We start from the raw sequence: 13,825 nt of genomic DNA on the forward strand, positions 1-13,825 counted from the left end.
GTCAGCAAGTTTGTGTGGTATGTGCAGTGTTGCATACAAATACTGTTGTTGTTTTTTTTGCAAGCCGTTAGATCTATTTTTTGTTCATTATCTCTGTCTCTTCATAATACAAAATGGAATCCAAACAAGCAAGGCACATTTGAACTGCAAAATCTTCAACTTCCATTAAATGAATGCAAATCATCAGTGTGAACATGCTAGGTAAACTAATAACATGTAAATGAGTGTTTTATATCAAAATATATGATCTGGTTTTATTCAAGTAAATAAAATACAATTAAAAATCAGATGTGCTTAGCCCTGTTTTCGATATAAATCAATGGGATTTTGATTTCTCCTTTATCGTCCAGCAGGCAAAAATCATCCAATCACTTTGAAAAGTAATGGATCTACGAGGTGATTTTCAAGATGTGGGTTTGATTTTCTTTTTTTTTTGCAATGACTTGAATCTATTATAGCCATAAAACACAGTAGAGTACACATCAGCATTGAGTTAAATTCAAAGGGTTATGAATGAAAGAAATGTTTTCAAACAGCTTATTAGATGTGAAGAGGCCGTAGATCCACAGAACATGATTAAACGGCCGACAGATCCGCAGGCTCTCGCTGGAATCTGAGGAAAGTTCAGTAGATTTATGACGTTTATTGTTTATTCGTGGGATTTTAAAGGCCTGATCTTGCCTGAAGTGACACACTTGTTTCATTGGTTTTACTCTCTGGTTGTCCATTCTTCAGATATCATGTGCATCATTTGGTCCGGATCATCCACATTACATACTGGACCTTCCTGTGTTAGTAGATTTCTGGGTGTGTAAGTCAATATGACCACGTTCATGTATGTATGGATATGGTATTTCATGTATTTCAAATCTTTTGTTGATATTTTACATTTATGCATTGATATGTATTCAAGTGTCTTGAGTTCAAGGTATACATTTTTTTCCAGTTCATGCATTCCCTTCGAATCGAACCCATGGCCTTGACGTTGATATCGCTGCGCTCTTCTGTTTGAGCTAAATACAAAATAATAAAATGATATGCTAAAATATCCTAAATTATATCTATAATTAAATGTTATCATAAAAAACAAATTATATATATATATATATATATATATATATATATATATATATATATATATATATATATATTATAAACAAATAATATTTTATTATATAATTTAATAATAATTATTATTATTATTTATTACAAATTATGTATAAAATATACTATAATATAAAATAATAATAATAATGCATTATAATTATTTATTATTATTATAAATGTTGTGATAATATACTGTTATAAAATAATATAATAATAATAAATAATTATAATGATTTATTTATTATAATTGCAAATTATGCATCATAATATACTGTATTGTACTATAATTAAGCGTTATATTTATTTTTTGTTTGTTATCATTATGTATAATATACTGTCATATAAGCAAAGGGCCCCGGACCCCATACTCCCGGAGCACCCTCCACAGGCTGCCGCGAGGGACACAGTCGAATGCTTTCTCCAAATCCACAAAGCACATGTGGATTGGTTGGGCAAACTCCCATGAACCCTCCAGCACCCTGTAGAGGGTATAGAGCTGATCCAGTGTTCCACGACCGGGACGAAAACCACACTGTTCCTCCTGAATCCGAGGTTCTACTATCGGCCGGATTCTCCTCTCCAGTACCCTGGCATAGACTTTCCCAGGGAGGCTGAGAAGTGTGATCCCCCTATAGTTGGAGCACACCCTCCGATCCCCCTTCTTGAAAAGAGGGACCACCACCCCGGTCTGCCAGTCCAAAGGTACTGTCCCCGACCGCCACGCGATGTTGCAGAGGCGTGTCAGCCAAGACAGCCCCACAACATCCAGAGACTTGAGGTACTCAGGGCGGATCTCATCCACCCCCGGTGCCTTGCCACCGAGGAGTTTCTTGACTACCTCGGTGACTTCAGCCCGGGTGATGGACGAGTCCGCCTCCGAGCCCTCAGCCTCTGCTTCCTCAATGGAAGACGTGACGGCGGGATTGATGGCGGGATTGAGGAGATCCTCGAAGTATTCCTTCCACCGTCCGGTGATATCCCCAGTCGAGGTCAACAGCTGCCCACCTCCACTGTAAACAGCATTGGTAGGGCACTGCTTCCCCCTCCTGAGGCGCCGGACGGTTTGCCAGAATCTCTTCGAGGCCGACCGATAGTCCTTCTCCATGGCCTCACCGAACTCCTCCCAGGCCCGAGTTTTTGCCTCCACAACCACCCGGGCTGCAGTCCGCTTGGCCCGTCGGTACCCATCAGCTGCCTCAGGAGTCCCACAAGCCAGCCAGGCCCGGTAGGACTCCTTCTTCAGCTTGACGGCATCCCTTACTTCCGGTGTCCACCACCGGGTTCGGGGATTGCCGCCTCGACAGGCACCGGAGACCTTACGGCCACAGCTCCGAGTGGCTGCGTTGACAATGGAGGTGGAGAACATGGTCCACTCGGACTCAATATCTCCAGACTCCCTCGGGATCTGGTCGAAGCTCTGCCGGAGGTGGGAATTGAAGATCTCTCTGACAGGGGATTCGGCCAAGCGTTCCCAACAGACCCTCACAGTACGTTTGGGTCTGCCGAGTCTGTCCAGCTTCCTCCCCCGCCATCGGATCCAACTCACCACCAGGTGGTGATCAGTTGACAGCTCCGCCCCTCTCTTCACCCGAGTGTCCAAGACATACGGCCGGAGGTCGGATGAAACGACTACAAAGTCGATCATCGACCTCCGGCCTAGGGTGTCCTGGTGCCATGTGCACTGATGGACACCCTTATGCTTGAACATGGTGTTCGTTATGGACAAGCTGTAACTAGCACAGAAGTCCAATAACAGAACACCACTCGGGTTCAGATCAGGGGGGCCGTTCCTCCCAATCACGCCCCTCCAGGTGTCACTGTCGCTGCCCACGTGGGCGTTGAAGTCGCCCAGTAGAACGATGGAGTCCCCAGTCGGAGCACTTTCCAGCACCCCTCCCAGAGACTCCAAGAAGGCCGGGTACTCTGCACTGCCATTCGGCCCGTAAGCACAAACGACAGTGAGAGACCTATCCCCGACCCGAAGGCACAGGGAAACGACCCTCTCGTTCACCGGGGTGAACTCCAACACATGGCGGCTGAGCTGGGGGGCTATAAGCAAACCCACACCAGCCCGCCGCCTCTCACCATGGGCAACTCCAGAGTGGTGAAGAGTCCATCCTCTCTCGAGGAGTGTGGTTCCAGAGCCCAAGCCGTGCGTAGAGGTGATCCCAACTATCTCTAGTCGGAATCTCTGAACCTCACGCTCAACCTCAGGCTCCTTCCCCGCCAGAGAGGTGACATTCCATGTCCCTAGAGCTAGATTCCGCGTCCAGGGATCGGGTTGTCTAGGCCCCCGCCTTCGACTGCCGCCCGATCCACTTTGCACCGGCCCCTTACGGTCCCTCCTGCAGGTGGTGGGTCCACGGGAGGGTGGCCCCACGTCGCTCCTTCGGGCTGAGCCCGGCCGGACCCCATGGGGGGAGGCCCGACCACCAGGCGCTCGCATACGAGCCCCAACCCCGGGCCTGGCTCCAGGGTGGGGCCCCGGCTGCGCCATACCGGGCGACGTCACGGTCCTCATTTTTTTTGTCATCATAAGGGGTTTTTGAACCGCTCTTAGTCTGACCCGTCGCCTAGGACCTGTTTGCCTTGGGAGACCCTACCAGGGGCATATAGCCCCAGACAACATAGCTCCTAGGGTCATTCGGGTACTCAAACCCCTCCACCACGGTAAGGTGGCAGTTCAAGGAGGGGGAGCTGTACGACCGGAGCAGGAGCTTGGTTCGGATTGCCAGCAGTAAGTCAGACTTGTTCCCGGTGCGTGTTGGACTCCGGCAGGGCTGCCCTTTGTCACCGGTTCTGTTCATAATTTTTATGGACAGAATTTCTAGGCGCAGCCAGGGGCCGGAGGGGGTCAGGTTTGGGGACCACACGATTTCATCTCTGCTCTTTGCGGATGATGTGGTCGTGTTGGCCTCATCAAACCAGGACCTCCAGCATGCGCTGGGACGGTTTGCAGCCGAGTGTGAAGCGGCCGGGATGAGAATCAGCACCTCCAAATCCGAGGCCATGGTCCTCAGTCGGAAAAGGGTGGCTTGCCCGCTTCAGGTTGGTGGAGAGTTCCTGCCTCAAGTGGAGGAGTTCAAGTATCTCGGGGTCTTGTTCACGAGTGAGGGAAGGATGGAACGGGAGATTGACAGACGGATCGGTGCAGCTTCTGCAGTAATGCGGTCGCTGTACCGGTCTGTCGTGGTGAAGAAGGAGCTGAGCCGCAAGGCGAAGCTCTCGATTTACCGGTCAATCTACGTTCCTACTCTCACCTATGGTCATGAGCTTTGGGTCATGACCGAAAGGACAAGATCCCGGATACAAGCGGCCGAAATGAGCTTTCTCCGCAGGGTGGCTGGGCGCTCCCTTAGAGATAGGGTGAGAAGCTCGGTCACTCGGGAGGAGCTCAGAGTAGAGCCGCTGCTCCTCCACATCGAGAGGGGTCAGTTGAGGTGGCTCGGGCATCTTTTCCGGATGCCTCCTGGACGCCTTCCTGGGAAGGCGTTCCGGGCATGTCCCACCGGGAGGAGACCCCGGGGAAGACCTAGGACACGCTGGAGAGACTATGTCTCCCGGCTGGCCTGGGAACGCCTCGGTGTCCCCCCGGAAGAGCTGGAGGAAGTGTCGAGGGAGAGGGAAGTCTGGGCATCCATGCTTAGACTGCTGCCCCCGCGACCCGGTCCCGGATAAGCGGTAGAAAATGGATGGATGGATGGATGGATACTGTCATATAAAATTATATAATAATACAGCATTATAATTATTTATTTCGTTACTTATTATAATTATTATTATTGCAAATTATGTAAAATAATATAACAACAAAGCATAATAATTAATTTATTATTGCTAATTATGTATCAATATACTGTATTATAAAATAATAGAATAAAGCATAATTGTTTTTTTTCTAAATTATGTATCATAATATACTGTAATATGAAATAATACAATAATAGTAAAGCATTCTTTTTATCATTATTGCAAATTATGCATAATATACTGTAATATAAAATAATAATAAAACATTTATTATTATAATTATTGCAAATTATGTATAATATACTGCAATATAAAATAATAATACAGCATTATAATTATTTATTTAGTTACTTATTATTACAATTATTATTATTGCAAATTATGTATAATATACTGCAATATAAAATAATATAACAAAGCATAATAATTCATTTATTATTGCTATTATAATTATTATTGCTAATTTTGTATCATAATATACTGTAATATGAAATAATACAATAATAATAAAGCATTCTTTTTATCATTATTGCAAATTATTTATAATATACTGTAATATAAAATAATAATAATAAAACATTATTTATTATTATAATTATTGCAAATGATGTATAATACACTGTAATATAAAATAATAATAATAATAATAATAAAGCATTATAATAATATAATATTAAATATATTAACCTCAGTTTGATTAGCTATAGTTTGGGGACAAAATTGTTCCCAGAAATCTGACAAAAACTTTCTTTGTGGACAATCAAAGAAAATTTTTTGTATTATTCTAAAAGTGCACAAAGTCTGAAGAAATGATCATTTGCTTTGTATGAAAACAATAGAGTCACACATGTTCAGTGTGCACAAGTAAGTGTGTTTGTCCACCGAGATCTGATGTTTTCCAGACAGTGTCTGGTTTTATCTGATGTAATGATAACAGCCGCTGAACACGACTCGTACTCTACATGTGTGTATAATTTATCATGCCGCTCAAACCAAACATGGACCTTCACAACGTCTTTTCCTGTTCCTCCTCACGTCATAAACACATCACCCCGCCGTACACATTTCATTTTTCCGTTCGGCCCAGTTTTGCTGATATTATTTTGCGAGACGCTGTTGATCTAACCTCAGGCTGAGTGAAACCTGGCGTGGCTCTTCAAATGAGAATGTCCCAGACAGAAACGTTTAGTTTACAGGTGTCTCCATGTTCATCTTTCCTTTCATCTTGTGCTGACTCACGTTTTCATTCAATTAATTCGTCTTGATCCTCTTTTATCTGTTGGAGGAGATGTAGAAACATGCTCCATCCCTGCCCCCATCTTCCATAAACAACCAGGAAACAGAGCCATCTGACAAATAATGTAAACACGGCATAACATTTGTTTATGGGATGTTGAGAAATTATGGAGGCTGAGAATTGCAAGAACTTAAATAGATGATCAAAAGTGTTCCCGTGGGGAATCCCACAGTTCTTGTGAAATATTTCTTTAAAGCACGTTGATTAAGTCAGTATTATGGTCTGTTGTAATTCTGCTAATGCGTGCGGTGGAAGGTGTCTGACATTGCTCAAGAATGATTTGCAGTAAATAAGCTCTTAAAGCTGTAGTCTACGATGTTGAAAATCGGTCGAGAATGCCTGAGACGGTTGGGAAGTTTTAAAAAAATCATCCCGCCCCTCCACACACACACCCCTCCCCTCTGTGCTACCTGATCCCTCCCACCGGGAAACGACCTGAACAACGTCACTCAGTCAAGCTGTGATCACCGGTAGTAAACATCCTCTCTCACAGCTGAAAGCAGTGAACACATAAAGCCTTGAAGGAATGAACACTTACAATTTTGACTGATTGACGTCATTTACTTTCACAACATTGCTTAGTCGCTTCAATCTAATGACCTCGCTAATGACACATCATATGTAAAGTTGACTTTCGACACTTGAACTTAGTTGCTTCATCAACAATTCAATGTCACCATTGTCCTAACAAAATAGCTCAGAGGCACACGTTTGAGTTCACGCCCACGCAAGATTAGCAACACATGCAATGTTCTAACAGAAACCCGCTAGGCCTACTGAAATATATTCAAGCACTTCAAGAAATATAATTACTTTGATCCGTGATAGGCGATGCTAAACGGCTAACAGTCCAATGCCGACCGGCAGCATGAGCATGTTGTCAGACTGATAAAAAGCTATTTATGTAACACCTCACACCATAAAAGTATAAATAAATGCTTACCTGCTCAACAAAAAGTCAGCCGTGAGTGTAGGGGCAAACAGGGCCGCTTGCTGCTGTCGGTTTGTTTTTTCTCCATTGCTGAGCTGATGCTACTTTGCTAGCTACCATAGACTGTCAGCGCGAAATTTCATATCGCAGGAGGGGGGCGGGGCGGGGTGGAGACGCGAGCGCCACGTGGAGTTTCAAGTGGAGCAGGGGATTGGATGAGAGCAGTTGACCAATGTAAGCTGTCCGGCCGGACAGCTTACATTGGTCAACTTCTCTGCAGCTGTACACCCAATAGAGTGAATGGATTTTTTTCATTCTTTTTTCTCTTCATATTGTTAGGATTGTACTGTAGAACCATAACCAGCATCTGAACGAGGTTATTAATAATGAACAATCTTTGAAATCGTAGACCATAGCTTTAAGGTTTTAAGGATGTCTCGTTAAATTTCTTTAAGTACCTTGTGACAAACCCAAAAAGGCAACTGATTAGACAAGTTTATCAGCATTCATATCTCTGTTATCATTCCTCATGTCGTGTTCACATGTCTCACTGCTGTACATGTAAGGTCTTTTATGCAGCTTGAGAGCCTTTAGTCATGCTTTTGTTTAATGGAAAAGTGTAGCATTATTATTATTTTATGGAAAATTATGTATTATAATAATAAAGCATTATAATAATTGGTCTTATATCATTTATATCATTATAATAATTTATTTTAATGATTGTTTTTTATGATTATATTATAAAATATAAAATAATAATATTATAATTATATAATGAATTATATTTTTTTATATAAATTTGTTTAAAATTTAAAATAAATGTTAAAATACTTTATCAAATTAAAATAAAAATTTAATTTTTATTATAATAATTTATAATTATTATTGTTTTTAATTCATTTTAAAACATCATTATTTACACATTTATTAATATTATTTTGATTAAAAAACTACATATATAGCATTGGGAAAAGTTACTTTTAAAAGTAATGTGTTGCAATATTAAGTTACTCCCTAAAATGTAACTAATTGCGTTACTTACATTTTATGTAAAGTAATGGGTTACGTTACTCACCTGGGTTGGCCTTGCTTGTTTGCTTTTCAATAACAAAAAAAAAAAAAATGTTTTTGGCAAATCTTAAAAGTCCAACTGAAATCAAAATTGACCCTATTTACTTTGTTAGCGTATATTACTAGTCTTGTGGTGAACAATTAATCCGTCCAAGTTAATACACAGAAAAAAATTGTTTGCCGTCGTAATCTTTAATCAAAGTCTGAAAAGTTACTTCCGGTCTGGAATGGCGTTCCTTCTCTGATGATGTAGGTTTGACGGCTTGGGTTGGGAAACGCTTAACCACTCCCCTCAAACCGTTAGTCTGCTATGAGTGAGAGATGGAGAGGAGGAGCGCTAGAGTAAAACCCTGCCCTCTGTTTAATATTCCCTTTCACTGGGAAATACGTCACAACACTGGAGAAAAGTCGTTTGCAACTTCCGGTTCACGCGGACTTTAAGGCGCTTTGACACCAAAAATGAAATGAATAAGCCTCAGGCTGAAGGAAATGTAAACTCACGGCTGTACAGTAGAGGGCGCCACTCAAACAATCCTGGACCACAGAAGAATATGAAGCAGGAGAAGAAAGTTCAACACTTTTATTTCTGCAATGAAAATGAAAAACAACTGTGATGTTTATCTAAATATTTTTAGCTGATTATGGATATAATTGGATATAAATGGATCATTGAAGGTCAGCAAAGACATTGTTTAATAAAGTGAGATTAAATACCTAAAGTACTATTTAACATATTTAATCATTGCAGGTTTGTGTAATATTGTGAGTTTGCATTTCACTGTTTTTATTCATTTTGAGGAATACTGAATCAGTTTTTGTGTAAGTGAGATGAGTAAATGTTCATATTTAGTCCATCATGTTTACAAACAGCGCCTCTGAACTTACGATTTCTCTGAACATGAGGACAGGAGAGCTGTCAGTCAGTACAGGGGAAACAAAGTAACTTATTTGAAAAAGTAACTCAGATACTTTGATGTCAATCTAAAAGTAATGTTTTTTGCTAGTTACTTGAAAAAAGTAATCTGATTACTTAGCTTGCGTTATTGTAATGCCTCAACATTTCAAATTGTATTATAATGTATAAACATTTTTAAAAAAAATTGATTTTAATATACGGTAACGGTATATATTCATGAAATATATCATATATTTGAATGTGTGATTTTAATTATAATTTATTTGTTTTTAATTAATCATTATTTTTATTACTGTTGTGTTTTACATAATTTTAACAAATAATAATTATTAATATGTACATTTATTATTATTATTTTTTACAAAAATATATTATTATAATCAGTAGGTAAAGTTACTTTTAAAAGTAGTGCATTACAATATTGCGTTACTCCCCAAAAAAGTAACTAATTGTGTTACTTAGTTACTTTTTATGAAAAGTAATGCGTCACATTACTTTTGTGTTACTTTTTCTCATCTGGGCTGGGCTTGCTTGTTTGTTTGTTTTTAATAACAACAAAAAAAGTTATATTTTTGGCAAATGTTAAGGCCCTTTCACACCAAAAGTGAAGTGAATAACACTTTTATTTCTAAATCTAATCTAAAGTAATTTTTGCTTATTAGTATGGTTGAATTAGATCATTGAATGTCAGCAGCAAAGACAATGGTTAATAAAGTGAGATTAGATACATAAAGTATATTTGTGCAATTTAATACAGTTAGTTATAAAAGTTTTGCATAAAATTCTGAAATTACATTTTACTGTTTTTATTCATTTTGAGAAATACTAAATGTTTTCGTGTAAGTGAGATGAGTAAATACATGTTCACATTTAGTCTAGAACTAAAATAACCATCATGTTCTCACAGCACACACACACACAGCGAACACAACACCTCCTCACTTTATTTCTCTCAAGATGAGGACAGGAGAGCTGTCAGTCAATAAGTGTGAAAAAGTGACTAGCGTTACTTATTTTAAAAAGTAACTTAGATATTTTGTTGTAAATTGAAAAAGTAATGCATTACTTTACTAGTTACTTGAAAAAGTAATCTGATTACGTAACTCAAGTTACTTGTAATGAGTTACCCCCAACACTGATTATGATATATAAAAACAGATATTTTTGAGATTTGGTTCAAGATTTGACATATCTAAACTCACACCTGACAGCATAATCATCAACAGAGTATTAAAAGCACTATAATGTCATATACATATAATATACACTCACCTGAGGATTATTAGGAACACCTGTTCAATTTCTCATTAATGCAATTATCTAATCAACCAATCACATGGCAGTGTTGCTTCAATGCATTTAGGGGTGTGGTCCTGGTCAAGACAATCTCCTGAACTCCAAACTGAATGTCAGAATGGGAAAGAAAGGTGATTTAAGCAATTTTGAGCGTGGCATGGTTGTTGGTGCCAGACGGGCCGGTCTGAGTATTTCACAATCTGCTCAGTTACTGGGATTTTCACGCACAACCATTTCTAGGGTTTACAAAGAATGGTGTGAAAAGGGAAAAACATCCCGTATGCGGCAGTCCTGTGGGTGAAAATGCCTTGTTGATGCTAGAGGTCAGAGGAGAATGGGCCGACTGATTCAAGCTGATAGAAGAGCAACTTTGACTGAAATAACCACTCGTTACAACCGAGGTATGCAGCAAAGCATTTGTGAAGCCACAACACGCACAACCTTGAGGCGGATGGGCTACAACAGCAGAAGACCCCACCGGGTACCACTCATCTCCACTACAAATAGGAAAAAGAGGCTACAATTTGCACGAGCTCACCAAAATTGGACAGTTGAAGACTGGAAAAATGTTGCCTGGTCTGATGAGTCTCGATTTCTGTTGAGACATTCAGATGGTAGAGTCAGAATTTGGCGTAAACAGAATGAGAACATGGATCCATCATGCCTTGTTACCACTGTGCAGGCTGGTGGTGGTGGTGTAATGGTGTGGGGGATGTTTTCTTGGCACACTTTAGGCCCCTTAGTGCCAATTGGGCATCGTTTAAATGCCACGGCCTACCTGAGCATTGTTTCTGACCATGTCCATCCCTTTATGACCACCATGTACCCATCCTCTGATGGCTACTTCCAGCAGGATAATGCACCATGTCACAAAGCTCAAATCATTTCAAATTGGTTTCTTGAACATGACAATGAGTTCACTGTACTAAAATGGCCCCCACAGTCACCAGATCTCAACCCAATAGAGCATCTTTGGGATGTGGTGGAACGGGAGCTTCGTGCCCTGGATGTGCATCCCACAAATCTTCATCAACTGCAAGATGCTATCCTATCAATATGGGCCAACATTTCTAAAGAATGCTTTCAGCACCTTGTTGAATCAATGCCACGTAGAATTAAGGCAGTTCTGAAGGCGAAAGGGGGTCAAACACAGTATTAGTATGGTGTTCCTAATAATCCTTTAGGTGAGTGTATATATATATATATTAGATGTTTGATGTGGTAAAGCATTTTTTATTTACATATTACAACTAATAGTGTCAGTCCATTCATGACGGTGCCTTTCATTTCATCTGTTTCACAATATGTGAAAAACCCAATCTGATCTGCCTTTGAATCACAGCATAAGGGAATAAAAATGGCACGTAAATTAATGATGAGTGGGATTACTCACAGCCTTCACACCACAACCTGAGCAGAATGGCCTGAGGTGACTAAGAATTATATGTAAATATTTTATTGAATATAACTCAGAGAAATAAATGTGCTAGTCAGTATGTCCTCTGCTAACGGGGATAGATACATATATACTATCTGAATGATTTTGTTTTGTGAGACTCGGATCACCCTAATAATAATGAATAATATATTCGGCTTTGTCCACTGCAGTGAACGTGTTTTTTTGTTGTTTTGTTAATAAACTTGTGAACATTAGACATCCTGGACTTTTCTGATAGGCTATATAAAATGTTTAGGATGTGCCCAATGTGATATTAATATTTGGCATAGTACTGAAATAGTATAAATTGATGATGATAATAATAATTTAGAAATTCAAAAAGTTTTCAATATTTCCTTTTTTTAACATAATATATATTATGATGAAAACAGACATTTCTGATATATATATATATATACAAATTATTCATATATTCATTTATATATATATATATATATATATATATATAAATATATATATATACTATATATATATATATACATATTCATATATTCATTTATATATATATATATAAATATTTTTGATATAATATATATTATATGATGAAAACAGAAATTTCTGATTTATATATATATATATATAATTTATATCATATTATGTTATAAAAAATATTATATATATATATATATATATATATATACATAAATATATGAATAATTTGTATAAATAATGTTACAATTATTTTAAAACAATAAATACAGTAAGTAAAAAAATTATAATGAATAATTGGTTATAAAACAATTATAATAAATAAAATATAATAACAATATAATTTGTAGATATATTATTTAGTACCAAAAGGCTGCTCTAGTCTAGCGTACCTGTGGTCTCACGGCTCATTCTCTTTGAAGGCGAAGGATGGAGCGCGGACTCCCCCGTGTGTTCATCTCGTGTAACTGCAGTCCAGATCCTGCTAGACAGTCAACAATGAAAACTCCGACGCTAAGATGTCTTCTGTTCTGACAGCCTGCAGCCATTAAGCAGCTGTCGAGCTCAGCTGGGTTCAAATGAAGTGACAGGGCCACTCATCTCCATGCTTCCTCGCGGGGAATCGACACACACACACACACACACAATCTTAATGCAAATCTCAATGCATGAGTTTAGAAACAAAGTTGCACAAAAAAAATTTAATTGCTTGACTTATAACCTTTCCACTATATATATATATATATATATATATATATATATATATATATATATATATATATATATATATATAGTGCCTTTTGATAAAAAAAACCCTAACATTTTACATGGAGCACAGATAGATTACCTGTAGCTCTGTGCAAAAACTGTAGCCTATTATTAACACATATAATAACACACTCCCTATGTTTTTAAATGAGAATTTCCCTGGTGTCTAAAAAGTGAAGAAGGAAATACACACTGAATGCCAAGGAAACATAATTTACTGGGAAAACACCTTGTGTTTGGGTTAGAATTGTTGAATTATTCCAAATAAATGTAAGGAGATTCACAAAAAATGATTAAATTCACAAATAAGATCCACAAATAAATGTAGAGTTTCACAAAAATGAATGAATTCGTCTGTATGTGACCCTAGAATTGTTTCGAAATCCAAATGCGTGCAGCGATTCACAAATTAACGATGTAGGCCTAAATATTCGTATTATTTGCAAATCTCACTTTATTTATTTGTGAATTTTATACATTTTTGTGAAACTACATTTATTTGTGAATCTCAATCTGTTTATTTGAAATAATGCAACAATTCTACCCCCATACTTGCAGCTGTTTTCTTAATCATTATTTACAAAAATCCGTATGAGAAAAGGTTGATTAAAAAAAAAACAATTATTTTAATTCAACATGTAGGCTACACCTACCTTAACCTGTTCGTGGCAGTGCTTGCTTGTTATCACTGTTAAAGAAAAATCCTTACACTACAGTAGCATTTGTAGCTATAAAAGACACAAGGTGATTACACAAATTGAAGGGGGGGAAACCTGAGCAGTAATCTATCAATCTATC

This window comes from Squalius cephalus (assembly GCF_949319135.1).
Source record: "Squalius cephalus genome assembly, chromosome: 18".
NCBI lineage: Eukaryota > Metazoa > Chordata > Actinopteri > Cypriniformes > Leuciscidae > Squalius > Squalius cephalus.